The sequence below is a fragment of the Varroa destructor genome, unplaced genomic scaffold, assembly GCF_002443255.2.
Source record: "Varroa destructor unplaced genomic scaffold, Vdes_3.0 BEIS01000007.1, whole genome shotgun sequence".
Taxonomy (NCBI): domain Eukaryota; kingdom Metazoa; phylum Arthropoda; class Arachnida; order Mesostigmata; family Varroidae; genus Varroa; species Varroa destructor.
In genome coordinates, this window is record NW_019211460.1 from 5,491,894 (window position 1) to 5,512,294 (window position 20,401).

Here is a 20,401-nt window from a genome sequence, read left to right on the forward strand (position 1 = left end):
GACAAATATTTCTATAAGACGGAACATACTACTGTAGGTATTGATTAAAGAGTATTGTTTTTTTACGGACTGACGCATGTATGTAACTAGGAGATAAATTTTGTTGTAATCTTTTGCTCCAGCTAATTCGTCAAATATTCCCATAAACCGAGGAAGTATGTAGTTAAGAAGACTTGTTGGTTTATTCTAGTTTTGCAATCAGCGTAGCGACAAACAGCGTCATCTGACTTTCTTTTTTCTCTAGACGACCGGATGTGCGCAGTCGCTATACATTGACTTTTATTGTTCCTATTGCCTAATCAGACTTAGTTTCTCAACGTATACTGTCGCATGAAACAGTTTCGAGTTGTCGTGAAGATCTATATCAGCAGCAAAGGTATCTAATAATTTATCGATTCAAAAAGATTAGTTATACTTTGTAACAATTTGCTCCATCTTTTCATCTTTTTTTTTTTAGATATCTTTCTAAAACTAGAGAAATTCGGATCGTCCAATAAAGTAGTCTCAGTGATTCTATATAATCTTAATGCTTGACTCTCACGTTAACGACACCACAAAAATATAGGAGCTGACCATTCGTAGGTTAGGCTGTCATCCTTTTGATCTACTTAACTTTTCTAGTTATTATCCTTGTGTGAAGAAGTCCTTGAAATAATTACCTGTTAGATACATATCGTCAAGGAGCTTGGTACCTACTCCATTGGTAATGCAACCAATGTGGAACTTATTAATTTGATCTGGGGTTTCTCAAAGATATCGGTGAAACTGGATAGCAATGTTACAGGCAGCCATTGACTTTAGTAATATTTTGTGTTCTTAGTAATTCTTTGTGTTCTTTTTTTCGATAATATCTGGCGGCATTTTTGCTAAGGCTGAGATTTGAATCGCGGCATGCTCGTCAGTTTTGGTCACAAGGGCAACATACTCAAATATGCGCATTAATTTTTCGTGTAAGTTGAAAGGCCATCGATATTACGAATTTCTTAAGTCCCAAGAGGCGTTGTTGAAACTTACGTTTCTGTATCAGCTTTCATTTTCCTTTTGAAACCGGGCTTTTTCAGTCCTCATGCTATTGAACATGTCAGACCTTTAAACGAACATGCGTCAGTTGTGCGTAAAGGTTTATCGTAACGATCATGATTTCATTGTGATTTTTCTCAATTATGTAGTCGTTTACTTTACCATACTGTTGTAAATTGGTGTAGATTTTCATCTTTTGTACTGTGTTGCGTGTCAACTCATAGTTACTACATTTATACGTCCTCGTTTGTTGAATCACTTCATTAAGGGACCACGAAGTTTTTGTTGAAATCCTTCTAATAGTTCCTGTGCAATCTAATCACAATGTTGAGCTTGTGTCTGGAAAGTGACGACGAACCCTTTGATCATCACATGTTTTTTCTGGTGAATAATATCGAAGCAACTAATTTAGAGGCGCGGTTTTGTAGATATTATCAAGGGCAAGTTGAGGATCCAAATATATCTTTGGGCTGAGGAGATCGATCGGCCCATTTTTCTAGCTATTCCACGTGTTTTTGTTTTAATCAAAAAGCGTATAAAAGATTCTTAGTTTAGTAGTAATTACGCTCACATATGGATTCATTTGTTCAAACTTTTCAGCAGTGGTTGCCTTACGCAGTAATCGCAGATGTTTGGATTGATTGATAATACTTCAGTGCTGTAAAACTACTATTCCATAAGATCGCTTTGAATCGTATTGCATATTTTAAGAATAATCCGTGGCAGCATCAAAATTAGTTATTATTAATCCTGTTACTGACCTTGACGTTCATTAAAAATAGGCCAAAGCAAGGACATCGGCATTGGCATTCGCATTCAAGATGAATGAATGAGTGAATGAATGAATGAATGAATGCCACGCAACCCTGTTATGAAAGATGTGATTTTTTAAACAGTACATGATATCCTACGGCAGGGTGCGCAGCCTTTCGAATAGTAAAAGGATGCATGGCAGAGGCTTATAATATATGCTTACACATCACTCTGTTTTGAGAAGTTGATTAAAGAGAAACTGAATAACATGTAACGAGTGAGGCAAAATAGGGCTTGCTGGCACGTAGGCTATGAAGAACAAGCTAAGTCACTCTAATAACGGCGTGTTTGCTACGAAATCATGATTGAGAATTCAGCTTTTTCGAAACATATATTGCTCGGATCGTTAAATTTGTGCATCAATCAAATCTCTATGTATGCTTCTGTACGATACAAGTAGGAATCTATCTTACACTTACCAAGATGTCTAGCAGTTATACGAAGAGAGTGTCTTTTGGAGGTTATTATGAAGCATCATTTTCTGATAGTCAATAGCACGCTCATTTTCAGTGGACCAATCGTAAGATGAAAATTGTTTCTATGATCTTCTTCTTTGATGGCAACGATTGCCCATAACAGCTGCACCATTTTACTTTTCTTTACCACATTCTTCGTATCTTCTCCTACTTGAACAATTTAGAAGATGAATAAGTGTAACATAAACTTAGGCTAAAGCCAGCGAATTGCAAGGTATCGCAGAGCGTAGTAGAGCATAAGAATTGTTATATGTGAAAGCATTCATAATCATGGTCTATGCTGCTGATTATTTTTTATTATTATGAATATTATATTATTAAGAATATATTATCAAAAAAAATTAAACGAATCTATTATGTCTTGTAATACAGGGTTCACGGTAGAATTTAGTGCAGGGCCTGCAAATGCAGAAGCATACCTGACAACACTTGGAGTTCTCTAGCTATTATATGCACATTGCGTAATTTATGAGGATCCTACGAGCGCTTCTCACGTCATACAAGCCAAACAAACGTTAGAACTAAAATGTTTTATTGCCGCTGGAGCCTCCTATGCGCCTTTACAGCTGCTTTGGTTTCTTCGGATAGATATCTTTACCGGCAAGGCAAAAGTCAATTTGAGGAAACAGAAGAAGCTGACTTGTTTCTTACATTGCGTAATCAAATACTAAAATCAATTTACAGTTAAATATAGTGTCTCGTAGTGGCATCGGTTGGCCTGTGTTTAGCCATTACATCTTGTTTGAGTGCTACTATAAAGACGCCAGTGGAATCTCTATGTTTAAGTGCACCTCTTTTAACAATGGGAGACTTATCTTGCTTTTACATAGATACACGTAAAATTGTGACATAATCTCTTTTCCTTGGATTCCATTTAAGGCCTTGGTATTTTGATGAGGACACAGTAGAACTTAGCAAACATATAATTATATCATATTGAATGAAAACAAGCAAGGATATTCTAATATCTACCAGAATCTTTATATGGTTTATTTTTCAGCGTCCATTTTACCGGAATATGTGGTTCCCTTCCGAATTCCTTTCCCGAATATTTCATATGTTCACAGAGGCTATACCAAATGAATTCAGCTATCCAAAAATCCACCCTATACAGTAATTATCACTGTATACTTGACGCGAGCTTAAATAATCGAGGAAGTAGAACGTTGCGTGAACCTTTAGTTGTGCAAACGGACCACATTCATCTCCATCAACGAGATAAAAAACGTTCCTTGTTTAAATCGTAAATTTGCAGCCCCTTAAACCCGCAACGGCGCTTTAAGTTAACTTAATCGGATCCCGAAATTCTTTTCTGATGCAGAAGTCGAAACAAAGGAGATATTCAAACGACAGCGACCCTAGCAGCAATGCGCGCCGAATAAGGCGAATAGGTTGTCTTTGCATTTGCAAACACCAATTGTTTTGGCTTAATGCGTAAAGGAAAGCCCTATACACATGTAATAATTAGGCCAAGAATTACATAGGAGAGCACTAGCTGTAACAGAGAGCGGAAAATTAAGCATAATGCAATATAGGAGGGGCTTTCATCTAATATACTAATAGAGCCTCCTTAGAGTTCATACAGGCGAGCTTAGTCCAAAACGCGCGTTATAAAAAAAAAAACACCATGACTTGAAGGCCTTTAATCCCTAGGAGTCTACAGCAGAGGCTCTAGTGAAAGACTAAACTATTTCTGACTAGACCATAAGACGATAGGTTATACCTCTGTAAGACGTCCAGACGCTGCCCAACCCGGGAAACGCTTGAAGAGAAAACAGTGTCTATAAGATACGCTCCAACTGCTGTTTCTGTGGTTGCAGTAAAAGCTAGAAGGCCGTAAGCCGTGAAATCACAGACAGTGAATTCCTCACTCGGTAGACTATCATAGCTAAGCAAGTATTTATTGAATTTGGCGACAGCATCGCTTAGGTAGATTCTGTGGACGTAATAGAATATTATATCTTTAGTGAGTCTGGTTTAAACACAAACAGGAGCTGATCTATATATATACATAATATGTTTAGAAGGCATACGTGTAGTTCGTGGGTTTGTTGATTATACTGAACAAGTTTGTCCGTTACAGCATTTTATAACATCAAAATTGATTATAGTCTATAGTATAGAACAATTGCGTTTCCTGAGAATTAAAAAAAGGCAAAAATAAAGCTAAGGGCAAATATTTATGTATTTCGTTAGTATGCTTTTCATTGAACCTTTTTTGCTTAAAATTTAGATATCTCTCACTTTCACATTGCCTAACAATAACTTCTCACACTTTCTCCTGTACCTCAGTGTGCTCGAAATAAATGCGAAAAACTATCCTGTATTTGACAAAATATGAATTTGAAAATATAAATCAAGAGCGATAGCTTCCATTTAAGTATAAGTTACCTCGTAATCAATACTTCTTAACTATTATAAGTATTTTACCTCTTCTCAAATCGTACTTTCTAATGAGTACTGATGGCTGGAGAAAAGAGCCAAAGTAAGGAAAGTGTTGGGGTATTATGATGTCAATCAATGAAGTATCGTTACATTGAAAAGTACTCGGAACTGCAAGTGGGAGTTAAGCGTAGAATGCTGTAGTAGAGAGCTTAAGGAATGAGTAGCGACGAAAACAAAACACCTCAAGGGATGTTGCTGACCTAGGCAAAGCGGTGAGCTTAAAGTGACATTGGTAGCAAGATACAAGATATCGCCAATCTGGTCCTCCGACGGCTGGCTTCTCAATCAGGAGACTGGCGACCTGAACAGCACGGCGGTCATTAACATAGGCCGCATTGCTGTCAGTGCGGCTGGAACTCCTCTGTACATGGAACAAGCAGTGCGGCTAATTATTGGAGCTGGGCGAGTACTGCTCCACTGATATATTCTCAGTCTAATGGGCGATCAGAATATTGTTAATCTGGTGCTGTTTACGGACCACAAAATCTGCTACCGCCTCTCTTTCATAGGCCTGTAGCATCATGGACACTGTTTGCCGGCTGTGCTTCCTTATTAACACGATTTTGGCAGTGCATACACACGTCATAAAAGCCACATATCTTCGTCATAGAAGGGATCGTACGCCAAAGCCGATTGGACAGTTTGCCATCACTGCAACAATCTTGCGACATGATAGATGTCCAGGACCAGATATAAGGTTGGTGGCCGTATGCTAATGCTAAAGAAGGTAAAAGCTGATGGAAGTTGTCTCCGAGCGTTCGGCGAATCAAATGTGCTAACGAACATTACTTCATCTTGGTTTCCACATGTGGCGTGTATTTAACCGCTGATATAATTTTGCATTACATCCTAAATTTCCCTGCATCTACAGGGACAAAGGCCTAGATAACATGCAAAAAGAACGCAGTTGTGCAGTCGATGTAAAATGCTTCTTCATTGAGAGTACTCGGATGTTATCCGAGAGAGAGCTCCCCTAGGAATTCCGGAATGATACTGCTGAATATGCTCGTGCGCTTTGCTATATATTTGTCAAAACGTGCAAACTGATATCATTATCTTATGCGTATCGATAACTAAAATAAAGAAAATGGTGAGCCATTAAAATACATATTTAACAGGTCAACACTAGAGATGTCGACGTCGTACACAAACTTTCACGACGTGTATAAGCAACAACTACATTGTAGAGGGTTCTCGTCCACTTTCAAAAACCACTGGATTAGAAGCTAGCTCTGATTAGCCGTCCGACGCGGCCAGTTTATATTATGTGGCTGGAAAGGAGGGACATTTTCTCGTGTTAGTCTAGTAAGTTATCATGGCACGTGTTTGTGAATAACTAGAATTATTACTACAAGTACGGTGTTAATAAGACTGTAATGAAAGTGTACTCCAATCTTATATGAGCGATGCTCGTTTAGCACTAGATATGCCCTCCTTTTCGCTATTTTTTCCGAAACTCGTCTCCACGGTAGATCAAACTCTAAAAAATTACTAAAACTTCATGCTATACATGGGATTCGAACTATTATATTGAACTATAGCAGAAATCTGTGTTATATAATTTTTCTAAATCTTGTTGGAAGTACTTTGAGAAAAAAAGTTCCCAGTTTAGTGTTCAGCTTCTAGATGAGCATTCCATTAAAATTATGTGAATTGAGGTTTCCGCTCCTGTTAGTAGAAAACAAGCCTTTGGCTTTACCTATAGATCATTCTCCGAATCGGTTACCGAGTGGCTCAAATGTGTGGAAACGTCACTGTAAAAATTCTTACCTAAGGTTATTCTATGTGTTAAAGAGCTGTCATCATTAAAATGTATGATATCGTTCGGTTTATCTACTCATGTTAACAGCGCTCTCTTAATGAGCTCATAGCTTCACAGGATCGATCATGTATGGACGAATCTTTCGGTAGCTACTGTGAGGTCTTCGATGATCACCGTTCACCCTTTCTGGCATCTTACATATTTATTTTACAGACCACCAGATTGATTAAAGGTCAAAGAGTGCAGCTTCACACAGACTTCAAATGATGTTAATTGCACCCTGATCTTGACACTAGTGCTGCCTATTAAAATAAGTATACGCGAAGGCTTTTCATTCACCGTTATAATGTACCATATCTCATTGTGAGCCACTGCTCTCAGATTATTTAAAGAGCCATATTTAGAGCTTGCTATGTTAAACTCCGCAAAGACGCCTACTGATCCAGTGATGCAGTAGTTACACAATGATATCAATGACGTCTAAATTATTATATTACTGCTCCAAACTGATTAAAAATAGATTCGAAGGTAGCGCTTTTTTGAAAAGTGATCAACAACATGGTGCGTAGGTGCAAATCGCCAAACTTCCTAAACCCAAGAACTTTCTATAGATTTAGGGTTTTTGATGTATTGGATGCGCAATACTACGACGTTAAACTCAAATACTGCGTACACCGTCCCTAGCGTATTACTGTTAAGGGTAAAGCTGAACCTTTGTAATCCGACCGGAAGCGTATACGTTTTTTTTATTACACTACGTCGACAATTTGGGCCGGCTCAGGACCACCTGGGATCAAGGGGTAACATATTTGCTTGCTAATTTCAGGTTCAATCCGGATATAAACTCATCGAAAGCCTAACGGTAGTGTCAAACGCCAATGTCAAAATATAGACAGGCTTCTTCCATTATCCTTTATCTTTCATGCCCAACATGAAAGGAAGTCTATCTATGCTCGGATTAGTCGGCAAATGCGTTACCCACTAAGCTTTCACAAGGACTTTCTCCATTTTGCTACCAAAAAGCAGCAGACTATAGCATTAACCTCATAAGTGTAAATACTATGATCGAGTTTAGTGGGTAGTAATTTTTAGTGTAGCACACAGTGATACACTAGTTTTTTTTTTACCAAATTAAATCGTCTTCCAAGTCTATGGAGTAGACTAGACAGCACGGCTGTAGAAAAACGTGGGACATCTCTATTCATGACATTAACTAACAGACAAACTCAAATGGCGATATATGGTGAAAACCAGTCTTTAGCATTTTTATTTGATAATTTAGTGCACCCGGTGGAAAAACTACTCCAGAAACTGGTATAAGTTTGATGATACTTAGTTTCATGCCAGAACGGATCCAGTATGTCGTCATTAATGATTATACATCCTGGACAGTGAACGTGCATGTTGGTGCCCCACAAGGCAATTTATTTGTGCGATTCTCACTTTTGTGAAAGTGGTTCTGCTTGCCGGTAATATGTTTATTTTTTTTTACTGCGAGCCCAATTTCATGCAAACTATTACAAGATATAAAGCTGGGCTTCCAAAGCTAAGGAACGTTTAAATTTGTGCATTCGTGCGCTAAAGACGGATTCAATCATCAGCCGCGATGGATTAGTTAAGATACGATTGCAAACTCACACATCAGAAGATAGTGGGCATTTTCCCTATGGCTTACCTACAAATCGTATCGAAGAAAGGCATCTCAACCTTTTTCAGCCATTTTAAGTTTTTGCCTTATCAATAAAAGGCTTATTTAATTAAACTTATTCTGTGTTTATTTTGAAATTCGAATGTTCTATTTGTCTCTAAATCTTGACACCTATTAAGCTTATAATATATAATATAATAATAATATAATATAAAAAAAAATAAGAATAAATGTAGCTAGGTAAGGCATCTTTACGCATTTTTCTGAACTTCTTTGTGTCCGATGTCGTTTTACTTACACCGTCGTATTTATCGAAATATGTGTTAAAGTAAAGAATGTCACAGGAACGTATTTCCGGTACAAGAAAAAGACTGATGTCTAACAAGTTGTGATGTTTGAAAGTTGAGAGAAGCTATTTATAAAGCGGTCAATTTTTAACAGTCTTGCGCCTTTTTCCTTGGCAGCTCTTCTAGACCTCATTGCCTTTGTTTTATCCTTGTGAATTGGAATCGAAACTTAGCAAAACATTGTTCACGATTACTAAGGCCCATTGCGCGTAGAATCTGCCTGTGCTATGCAGAATTAGGTCGTTCACATGCGACACAAGAGGGGATGCCGTTGCTTAGTGCGTGAGGAGCTATCTTCAATGAGAAGCGTGAAGGGAAACGGGCTGAGGTCGGTTTCCTGTACTAATTCTGCCGTTTATTTAACATCAATATTTACTGTAATATCGTCGTCAATGATGAGGTTATTCTAAGGGATATATTTCAGTAGCCCCTAAGGTTTTAGAAGCGTCCCTAATATTGCCAGAACTGTCGATGCTATGGTTCTCAAGCCTGAATCAAACACTGTTCACGTGTATGAAAATCGAGTCGAGAAATCGGTTGGGTCGACCCAGCGTTTTCTTTATTTATCTGAAAGAATCTTATACGCTCTCATCGTTGATTTATTTACACAGAACCGATGTTATTTACTTGTCAATGCCTCGCGATATTAGAGGAATGAAGTTAGCTGTCGCACGAAGATGCTTGATCGAGGTTTGCAAATAAGGCTCTTCCCCGCAGTCTCTCTCCAGAACTTCAAGTCTCTGGGCTCTTCCCCCTTCGCTTTCGGGACTGCGAATATAGTATAATCATTTCATACTACTAGTATCTTTGGCCGCTCATACAAACTTGAAATAAGGCAGTCCTACAGAATATTGGCAAGACTGCCGCTATTTATGTGTTTATCTAATACACCGTCAAAACCCCAAGCTTTATGATTGGAAAGCTTGACGATGCCGTTTATGATACCGGAGGCTTTGAGGTCTTACCCTTGCATGAGAAACCTTCTAACCACCAACATGAATGTTTGTATAGCAAATATGCTGCTCCTTGAATCCATATTAACTCGAAGATGGGTTTTTGGGACATCTAGAAGAACTAAACAGTCCAGCCTTGTAAATCACTGTACTAGTCAGACGTGAAAGGCTTTAGGGGCTCAAAATTTTAAGGGTTTGAGGCAAGAGAAATAAAGTGGCAAAGAGTTTGACCTTGCGTCTCTCTTTGAACTTGTCGTTGGCGCATTTGAACAGGTCTTATAAAATTTCTCCGTAGCTTTAAGCCAGAACGAACTCTGCCTGGCTTTCGAGCAGCGAGACGCGTTTTGTATCTAAGCACACGGTGTTCTACCACCTACGGTCTAGGGTACCAGGGTTATTTAGTGGCTGTGCAAGCAGTTAAGGTCGATGTGAGAAATGCATTGTACGGCTCTACACGTGAGTTTTCCGTGCACGGGAATGTAACATTAACAGCTTTTTAAAATTATTGGTATGCCGAAAAATACATTAAATGATGTAGTGTATCTTCCTATCAATTTTCCAAAACCAGCCATCGTATGGTATGGTAATACGCACCCGAAGCAAAACTTCAGCATGTGCATAATAAAGGAGAGTATAGCTAGTATGTACCTAAATATCCTGGTTCGACTTTATACAGCTGAAAAATATTTCAGTTTTTTTACGGGCTAAACAGGTGCGGACAACCTAATGCATTTGCATCGCATGGATCGTAGTGTGACGGTGACTCACTTCGACACAACGTTGCCAGCATTACACAAATAGCCATATTTTTTAAAAAAAAAACAAAATTTATAAACATACTTGCGCAAATCAGTGGTAATAGCCTGGCCGCTTAACTTCATTACAACCTTCTAAATTCAATTTCGAAAGGAACAGTCTTTTGCAAGGCATCTTGAGTCTTTTTTTGTTAATGTTTTACACAGCATGCTTTTATATTTTGACTACCACATAATAATTTATGTAGTACATCGTTTTTGCATTGCTGTATTGTATAATTACATACCATCATTTCAAATATGCATTGTATTTAAACGAAATTTTGAATAAAATAATAAAGAATTCGAATTTAGAGAAAGCCGCCCTACTCGACTTAGTAAATGCACCTCTCACAAACCGCAAATATGACGAAGTTATGATTAATGCTCCGTACAAAATCAATGCGGCGTATAGTTTCGAAAAATAATGCTTAAACAAGTGACTAGTGATGGAATAACGGCGGCTTAGTGGTTCGTCAACCTGACATTGTAGAAGAAAATTTTGTGGGCGAAAAAATGTCTGGTGATGGATGGCGTAAAACAAGGTTGACAGGAAGGGTCGGATGCGCGGTAAGGATAAGCTTTAAGCAATAGGACTAAGCCTGAGAATAGGTCAAGCAATAAAACACGTAAGTTATGGAAGCCAAAAGTGCCGTCGGCATTGGATTTCGGGGACACTTAACGTACGTAGGTGCAAAAGCGGCTTTTTCTGTAAAAACGTAGCGATTTGACGTAGATCACTCGAAGACGGAGTCAAACATCAAGCCACTATTGTGATGCAGGCAAGGCTCTTTTTAAAAATGTTTTAGATATATTTAATTCATGTGACATAACAAGCATTAGGAATCATTTATTTTCAATATAGTATCAAGGACCTCTCCCGAGTTTATCCGGAATGAGTCTTGCTGGATATATGGGTTTTCTCCAACAAACCTATAACACGACACGTTAATCAGATAAACAGCTATTAACCTCAATAATGGTACCTTATTGTGCTTGTCGTCAAAGGACCTGGTGCAGTTAGAAGCTACTTGCCTCAGAGGCGGATTTCAGGGATTAAAAGCTATGATACCAGGTAAGAGTAAGCGTCAGCTAAGGATCTCACAGTACGTGCTCACTCTTCGGATAAATAGAACTGGAGACCGCATATCCTGACGAGTCACAGACGCTTCTAAAAGTATTTTCATAGAATTGACTGATTTACATATTATATCCGACGTTGAGGTGTGCGATGAGGTAGCTTATACACCGGACCTTCAGACACTAAAAGAAATACAGCCTCCACTTGAGCTTGAAGTCATAGTAAATGCTCTAAAAAGAAGACAGCTGGACAATAATCTTCGAGTTCATGACAAAACCTATCAGGCTGAAAGATGAATCAAATGGATAACAGTAGTTGCAAACGTATTGTATTAACGGATAGCGATCACACAAAACCATGGAACCGCGTAGTACCAGATATAAATCAAACGGGTTTCAGCCGATGCTCGGAAAGGGCTCAAAAGTACGTTGTCTGATCGAGTAATAAATCAGCAGTGTTGATCTCTGAGGGGAGCAAAGTTGGTTTCTGTTTAATGGCGACAAATGTAAGTTAGAATGAAGAATACAGCATACGACAAATACACCGTGCGCCTAGTCAGTACTGACGAGTTATGAATAAAAGTTTAAGCCAACGGATAATATCATACAGTGTGATAACTGAGTCAACAATATTAATACTATGGTGGGCTAAGGGTAAACGCATGGGGCAAAAGGCAGTCGTTTCAGAAAATTTATCATCAAATCAGGAATGAAGACGGAGTTATGTTAGAGTTGAAAAGAATAGGATAGGTGATACGCGTGGTTACGGGCATAGCAGGGAAAAAATCACTACTTGAGACACGAAAAAGGCGGATTGCGTAGTGTGTGACGAATGGAACTCTGTGACAAGAGCTATTTGAATTGTCAGGGAATGTGTGTAAATTAGGCTTTTCAAAAGCGAATTAAACCAACTAGTTGTAAAACGCAGAGCCGTTTTTAGGCGCTTCATAAAGGAAAAGGAGACCCAAGTATCCATAGTTTGTGATACCAGTAACGCAGCAGAACTTTATGCCAGGATAAACTGCGAGTCCTTATTTGCTTATGAAACATTATGACACGTAAAATAGTCCAGATCCACGGTCTACGTTGTTCCTGGGTTGTCAATAGCCCTTGCCGAAGAGACCGAGCTATAGGCGGACTCTACGCAAAAAAGCAGTAGCAACGAGACTAGCCCAAGTGTATCACACCGTCTCTACTGAAGCCATACTAGTGTTTGCCAAAATGTTGCTCTAAAATTTCCTAGCTAATGAAAAAGCTGACTGCTACCTTTATAAACAACTGGACAACATCACGGAAGGCTCCGTTAAGAATAAGACAAAACTAATCGGCGTGGAATACGCTCCGATATAGACTAGGGACGTGGACGCCACATTATATAAGAGGCTATACGAAGAACTCAAGTATAATGTCACTAAAGTTGTGATTACGGCCAGTTTCACAAATACGTGGCGAGGATCAGGAACATGGATGCCTATGTGTGTTCTTTATTAAGTTGCAAAGGAAGACTGGGCTGATCATATAGTTTTTCACGCGTTATACTAGTTGCGCACAGGCCCCTGCAGTGGACGACGACCAGGAAAACTGTGAGAAACATAGTGAGGTTAGGAGATTTATGGGTCGCTGACATGGCTGTGCGTCATGCGAAAGAAAAACAAGCTAAAATACGTACGACGATGACTTGGAGGGTTTCAGACGGACCCTGAAGCGGAAGAAGCGCAGACATATGTTTGCCAAGTTAAGCCTTTTTCCAGGTTTGCAAATAATATAAGTATTCCGAACCCTATAAGGGTCCTGCGGAGGATTGCGAAACCCTTGACATCATCAGGGTGTGAGTGTTTTATGAGTTTAATAATGTTTCCACACTAGGCCATTAGGCAAAATGAGTATAGGTATATCAGGCTGTCTGTAAATGATTTACCCGTATCTACTTGAAGGAAAAATTCGAAACCGGCCGCAAGACACTTTGCCTTGCGCTGGCAATTGGCCGTCTGAGACAGTACTTAACGGTAATAGAGTACATAACACTTAATACATTTACTACAAACTATAACGCAATCAGAGGAAGTGCTCTATGCGGAAATCGAACGACTGCAGTTCAGAGTTTTGTAGCAATGAATAAATAAAGCACGCCAAGATAGCCTAATAATTCTGTATAATTAAACAAAGCCTATTACTGCGCTAATGTATAGTAAAGGGAGTTTCAAGTAAATAAGCCGATTTACATAACACATTTTACAAAATATTGTCCAACCTGATGGTAATGAAATGTCAGGTGACGAAATTTTTAAAGTTCAGTAGGAATTTAAAGAAATTATAAGTGCTGAGGGTGAAACAGTTACAACCAGAACGTCTACCGAGCCTCTTTTCGGAAACGCGAGGAAAGAATCGTTTATTTGAATAGCGAGCCAGACAGTTCAACGTCCAGCTGGAGATCATACAGAGAATTTTGGGAATAAGGAAGGTGGCCTAGACTAGAGCATAAAGAAGCTGTGAACAGTATGCTCACTCACACTGCGCAGACAGGTTGCAATATTTTGTTTTCTTACTAAATCATAATGTTAAGATTTGAGTCACTCTAGGGTGTATTTAAATGCTTTCCTATGTTTATGTTTCTATTTTTATGGTATAAAATTTCATCGTTGCGCACATTCGAGAAAGACTCAAGAAGGTATAAGCCAAAGGATTATAAATTTGTCAGCAAAGTTTGTCGTAGTAGAACGATTGCGAACGTTTTCAAAGCCATTTCATAAGGGGTGAAGTAAAGCTTTGGGAAATAAAAATTCCGGAATCGACGTTCTATAGGAGCATGCGCCTGATATTATGGAGAAAAATATCTCACACTCATGCACGTTCTGTGGGAGCAAGCTCATTCCAAAAGGCAGGAGACGCCGGCTGAACGTGTCGTTGTATAGTCGCTTGTTCGATATATGGGATTCGTTAATAAGCATTCGGAAACAGAAAGGGTTAATAAACAGAAAGCATTCATTAATAAACAGTTCCTCATTTTGTAGGCAGGTGTTTTTTGGTCGAGAGCAAGCAAGGGAAAATTATCTGTAAGATATTGTTAGATACAAAAATACTATTTTTCCAGTTCATTTAGTTGAAGAATGAACCGAAGCGAACCACTGCGTATTCTCCAAAAGAAATAAGTTTTGCATTCAAGGTTACGCCATTTATAAAGTATTCAAATTCGGTTGGATGCGGGAAAGCTTTTTCTTGGCATGCATTTGTGCATCCTAAAGATTTTTAGTTTCTTCCTACTAATTCCTAGCACCCACATCTAATGCTTAACTTCAGCGACGGCGCTGGAGTGAATATTCGCCGAATTTTAAGGTTCCTTTGTGTCCTGCTTTCTTATGAAGACTTGGCGTCGGCATAAAACATGTCGGAAATGACGTCACCGCAAGGAAATGCTTGTAAAGCATTTCGCTTGGGGGGGGGGGGGTAAAACGATGGGACAGCCACATTAAATGTCATACTTGCTTGCAAATGCAGATTGCAACTCTGGGTGTCCATACAGAAATAAAGATTCCAGGAACGTTTAATTAAACGAACGGTCGGTAAGTATAAGATCTGAATTTAAATGTAAAACCCTGATACACCAGTAAAGGCATTTCATTATTCACAAAAGAAAAATTTGAGGTCAAAACAAACCTAGTGCTGTATTTCAAGCAGTATGTTACCAGAGGTTATGTAAGACGGAACGCTGTCAATTTTTTAAAAGAAAAAACTAACAGTAAACTGTAAGGACTTTTGTCAACTTTAAGCAAAAATAAGGAATTACTAGAAGATACGTGCGCCTAGCGCAAAAAGCAAGCTTTCCTAGATGATGATTTGCTTCTACGTTTCCATCTGCAAGTGCCGAATCGGCATATCACCGGACACCAATGAGGCCTACAGCTCGTTTTCAGTGTAGAAAATGGGCATTTCTCATACTTAGCCTTTCGGTATTTCAAGAACCATCCAAGCCCTAATAAATTAATGTCAAGGTAATCGGCTCAATATCATCCTAATTTGTAGCCCATATGTCCACTTCAGAACTATTTCTAGCCAAAAATATAATACTGAACACAGACTTTTGCTGCAGACAACTCATAATTTTTTCACGAATGGTATTATGTCAGAAGCAGACTTAATCTTGCAACTCAAACAGTGAATAAGACAATTTAATGAGATAAAAGCCATAATATTAAATTATTATTAAGCATATATGTAAATAGTAAAATATGAACCGTAAATAGATGCTGAGTAGAGAAACGGTTACCGCTTAAAACAGTCTGCGCGGTGCAGTCGCGAGGCTCGCAGCAATTATGCTACGGCCGCCTATAATTTAAATAAAATTGTTTCCTCCTTTTTGGTAGCACGCGGTTTGATTAAGGTGAACACGCTAGTGAAAACGAAGAAATCAAAACGCGTCATGAGAAATCACCGGAACGAACCCGACCACGTGGGATGAAAGCGTCAGTGTAGAACGCAATCACATGGCACCACGAAAGGTTATCGAAAGAAACTGGATCAAATGAGAAAAGAGCGCCTGCAATCAATAGAACCACATAAAATCATTAAGGTATATCAAATCATACGACAGAAGTATACCAGTGAAGGATGTGAATCATATGGCGCCACGGTAGAGAGTTAGAGCGTCAAATAGAGATACCAAAGGAGAATGGAGATAACAATATCTCGTGAATCACTGGGGGTTACAAATATCAGCAAGATCTAATGGTAAAATACGTGTATGGATTGCAGAATCTACCAAGACGCGCTAACGAAATCGCAACGTAGCAAAAAGGAAATCAGAGTCACTCAGGCACCAAAGTCTGACACCGACACCCGATGAGGATCCCAAAACGTAGGAAAGCTTGATTACTCTCATAATATACAGAGAAAAGGGGGAACGAAAATTACATTTGAGGGAAATAAACTCGGAACATTTTTGCGGATACGGATCGCGATAGACGGATACTACGAAGGTAGTTCTAGAAAGATAGGAATATGGCGATAATAGAGCTGACAAACAAAAGAAGAATGGGGATTGGGGCCAATAAGGAATTGCAAACTCAAATACTTGCACTAGAACAGAGTTCATGAGGACGTATCTAAATAAAAATGGAATGAAGAGTGGAACAATGCAATTAGAAATAAAACATAGAACCGGAATTAGAAGTTTGATTGGTGTAGCTCTACTGGTTCCAGGCTTGAGAAAAAAATGATAGGTATCTAGTATATAAATACGTACAAGATGTTTCAACCTATATCATATTCGAATGAATGTTTGAGTTTTGTGGTTTTAAAAAGCCAAACGAAAGCGGTCACGTGCTAGCGTCTTTGATAGACTGAGAAACAGATGTTATGAGTAGGTTAAAGTGTCTGAGTTGCAAACAAGAACGGACCTATCATACATACTGCTGTCTTATAACTACCAGAACAGGCACTAGGCTGTTGCTTTGAGGTTATTTGATTATATAATAAGTCGATATTGTAAATGAACAAAAAGTATGGCAAACAGCCTTTAAAGTCTTCGTTATGCTTGACGATTTGGGCTTATTATAAAATTATTTAATAAGAAACCTATTATGTAAATTGGATCGTAATTAGTTTCCTAAAGATAAGCTTGACCTTTTAAAGTAATTTTTAAATCGAATTGATTTAAGAATTTATGCGTACCTCCAATGACACAAATTCTTAATTGCTGTGACCTTTAAAAATCTCAGATTATTATTTCATTTTTTCCATTCGATGTTCTCAATAACGTATGCTGAAATTTAACCGGAGAATCACGAGTCCGAAATTTAGAAGAAGTGTGCAAAAAAGGAATTACCAGAGTTTTGAGGTACCATGGAAAGGCGTTGGATGGTTGCCAACTCCAATGATGCTAGAGAATGCTAAAAACTACATTCACCGGTGCCGCCGGTTATCAGAGACGTAGTCTAAATTTTTTAAATCGCAGCTATTAGCATAGAAACAAGGATTTTACGCGTATCCTATTTTATATGCAATGCCTACAAATGCGTGGGCGTCCTTTGTCGTTGTTGTGGGCTTCACGTGAAAATAAAATAATCAGTATGTATATCTTGAGTTCCAAAAATGAGTGGAACAGTATTAAATTTGGTAAAAATAACGCTCTAATAAACAACGCTACTATATACGTTATTAAATGGTCTGTAATGCCTTTTCAATACATTAGATATAAAGTACGTTCATCTTAGGCAAAATATCTTTTTAACTGAACCCTCCAATTCAGCTATTTTTACGTGCAAAATCGCAGCAACTATGCAGTTTCGAGCTGTTTTTTTCTTTTTGATACTACTAAATATGACAGCTATCTATAGAAAAATAATTTGTCATAGATACGACACGACACAAGTAGTTTTTGCAATACGATAGCGACAAAGCTCACCCGAATTATTTTTTGCTGGCAATTTTAATATACCAATCTCATTTGACATGATTTAATAACATAAAACGTCAGCCTCACATGGCTGAGGCGATTTTATTATCTGAGACAGCAAACGTTAAACTGAACCCTTATACGATCATTAGCACAATTTTGTAATTTGGTTAATGTAACGTTCTTTCAGAGATAGGACTTGCTTCTTCCCCCTGCTTCTATTTTACAAGAGACATCCGATCTAAGTTCATCAGTCCGTCAGTTACATACCGTCCTTTAAGTCCGGTCTCTTCGAACTTAGACCTTTGAGGCCCAGTTATCTCCTTGTTTCTGTGCCGATTCGAAATGAGTATCGTTCCCACACTGGCGGCCTTGGAGTAAAAATGCTAGGCTGATTGTGTTCCCAGTATCGTTTTGCATTTTCATCAAGTCTCATTGAAAAATAAAGAACCACGATAACTACCCTGTTTCTATTACTACGATTTACCTGTCCCGCAGCTGCCAATTCAAAAGGAAACTGGAAGGCAATTATATTTAATAAAAATTATTGTTTCACATCATCTATATGGGGCTTTGCATTTCGAGCATATACAAAACCGGTTGTCCTCGATGCTAATTGCAGAGAAATTGAACGAAATCCGTGCCTCAGAGTACAGCTCAGTTTAATAGAAGTGCGTATGTGTGCATATATGCCAAGGAAAACTAAAATACCACATTCTTGTTATCGTGCAGCTGCATGTGTCGACAATGTGTCACACGTAGTTGTTTTTAAAAAAATTTTAACTGCTTCATTGGCGTAACGCATCGCCCGAACGAAATCTACATATACACACTGCGGATAATCATGATCTTAGCATTCACTACGGATACCAACTTAAACCAGCATGCATAGTGACGATAGTTGTCCAGGTTTTAACGCGGCCAAGTTGGTTTTCGAGAGTGGTACACAATATTGCCCCACCTCTTCCATATAATCCTATTTTGCAGGGCATATGGGCTTACGAGATAGGTGTTCCCAGCTAATGTTTTCTCCAAAATGAATAAATTGCGTTGAGGCCGTGTAATAGAAGGGTCTTTAAATAATATACCGCTATATTTTCTTCTTTCGTGGCACCGGATGCTTTTATCTACAACATTCAGTAAACTTTGACTTATATAGCCTTGCGCTCTTTTCTATACTAGTAAAAGCTCACTTAGGAACGCATTTCAAAGCATCAAAGTGATCTTTTCGTTTATCATGCTACCGAAGTATTCGGTTGGTACACAAGTATGTTCAGTATGTTTTTCAAATTTTTTTTACGTCTTTTAGTGCTTGTTTACTTCTAACTACCACTCAAAGTACTCTCCCTCCTTCAAGATCCATTTTAATTTCATTGTACAGTGGAGGGAATTTTATAAGGAGTTTGGGCTCCAAACTTAGAGATTCCGGTAAAGTACAACTTCGACTTTTTTTTTTTATCCTACTTGGAGCTAAACGATGCATCCCGCCCCAGTTGGCCATTTGAAGCCAACGAAGACTGATTGAAGACATTTTCGAAAGGAGAAGAGGAAACAACTTGAACTGTGACGAATGATTGACAGAAAAATGAGAAGTTTGAGTGTCTCATGTTTTAGGCGAACATTGCAGACAAAACGTCTCTCAACACCTCTCACGGTACCTAACAACACGCAGCCGCGCTGACAGATGCCTGCACATCGATATCAAGGAAACACGATAAGTGTCTTCAGAATACGAACTAAGTCATTTGTTCATCTTAAGTTTAAATGCCTAGTTTAAAAAAGCTCGTTGCATTAATCGAGAATGTGCAATCTAGATCTGTTTGGATCCAGATGGTGCAGCAGCGTGATTTTCTGGCTTCAAAATCGGGCATGGACGTACATCGTTTCGTCCTAAGAGCTAGCTATTAGAAAGAGTACCTAACTTATCAAGATTTATTGGGCAAGTATTGATTAGATATGAGGTCAATCGTATTGATTACAGAGATTGATTAAATACGGACTATTAATAAAAGCAAAGATTTAATTGATGGAATGTACGATTATTTTATGGTGATACTAGATCGAGCAATCTACTAAAAATTAGATTATATTTTCAAAAAGAATCGGTAGGGTCGAAAAGAAAAGTATTTTCTTCACAAACAGGTAGAATATAATTGACAAACTTGAAACAGTCCAACTCTGTGCTGTAAGAAAAAATGGTTTTTGCTATGGACAGGAATTCTATTTTATTGATACTTTTAATCCTGCCATGCGATTTTTTTTCAGACACCCACACAGGGCTGGACTTTACAGCCGTTTTGATAGGTAATGATCTATTACCATAGTACTGAATTGTATTCTAAATAGTTTTTCAGTGTTCTCTATAACGCTGTAGTGATGCCGTTTGCGATATTAACCTACGTGAAGTAATTCTTACCCATTTGTTTGCATATTTATATACTTTAGTAACACTTGGCTACTGCAGAAACGCATTTGTAGAGATTTAATTATAAGAGCTAGAACTGTAAATTTTTACAGTTTACCCTAAACAATAAGCACTTGAATTAAATTAAGTGTATGGATATACAACTGCGTCAACCCAAACACTTAGTAAGTAAGTTCAAAAGGAGTATTTGAATGCCAGGCTAATAGTATAGAATCGGTCCCGCGCACATATCCACATCATGTTATTA

General features: G+C 38.4%; 1 protein-coding gene and 2 long non-coding RNA genes across 5 annotated transcripts in view; 1 reads left to right on the top strand and 2 right to left on the bottom strand.

Annotated features, from left to right (window-relative positions):
- Positions 1–20,401, bottom strand: part of LOC111253836 (BMP-binding endothelial regulator protein-like) — a 118,248-nt gene that overhangs the window by 91,934 nt on the left and 5,913 nt on the right. The gene's annotated exons all lie outside the window — the stretch shown is intronic.
- Positions 7,588–10,715, bottom strand: LOC147754234 (uncharacterized). The gene is made up of 2 exons (XR_015317363.1): positions 10,305–10,715; positions 7,588–9,279 (listed from the first exon to the last, which is right to left on the bottom strand). It is a non-coding gene; the product is annotated as an uncharacterized LOC147754234 (long non-coding RNA).
- On the top strand, positions 10,691–16,510 carry LOC111253838 (uncharacterized). The gene is made up of 3 exons (XR_002674833.2): positions 10,691–10,828; positions 15,700–15,905; positions 16,088–16,510. It is a non-coding gene; the product is annotated as an uncharacterized LOC111253838 (long non-coding RNA).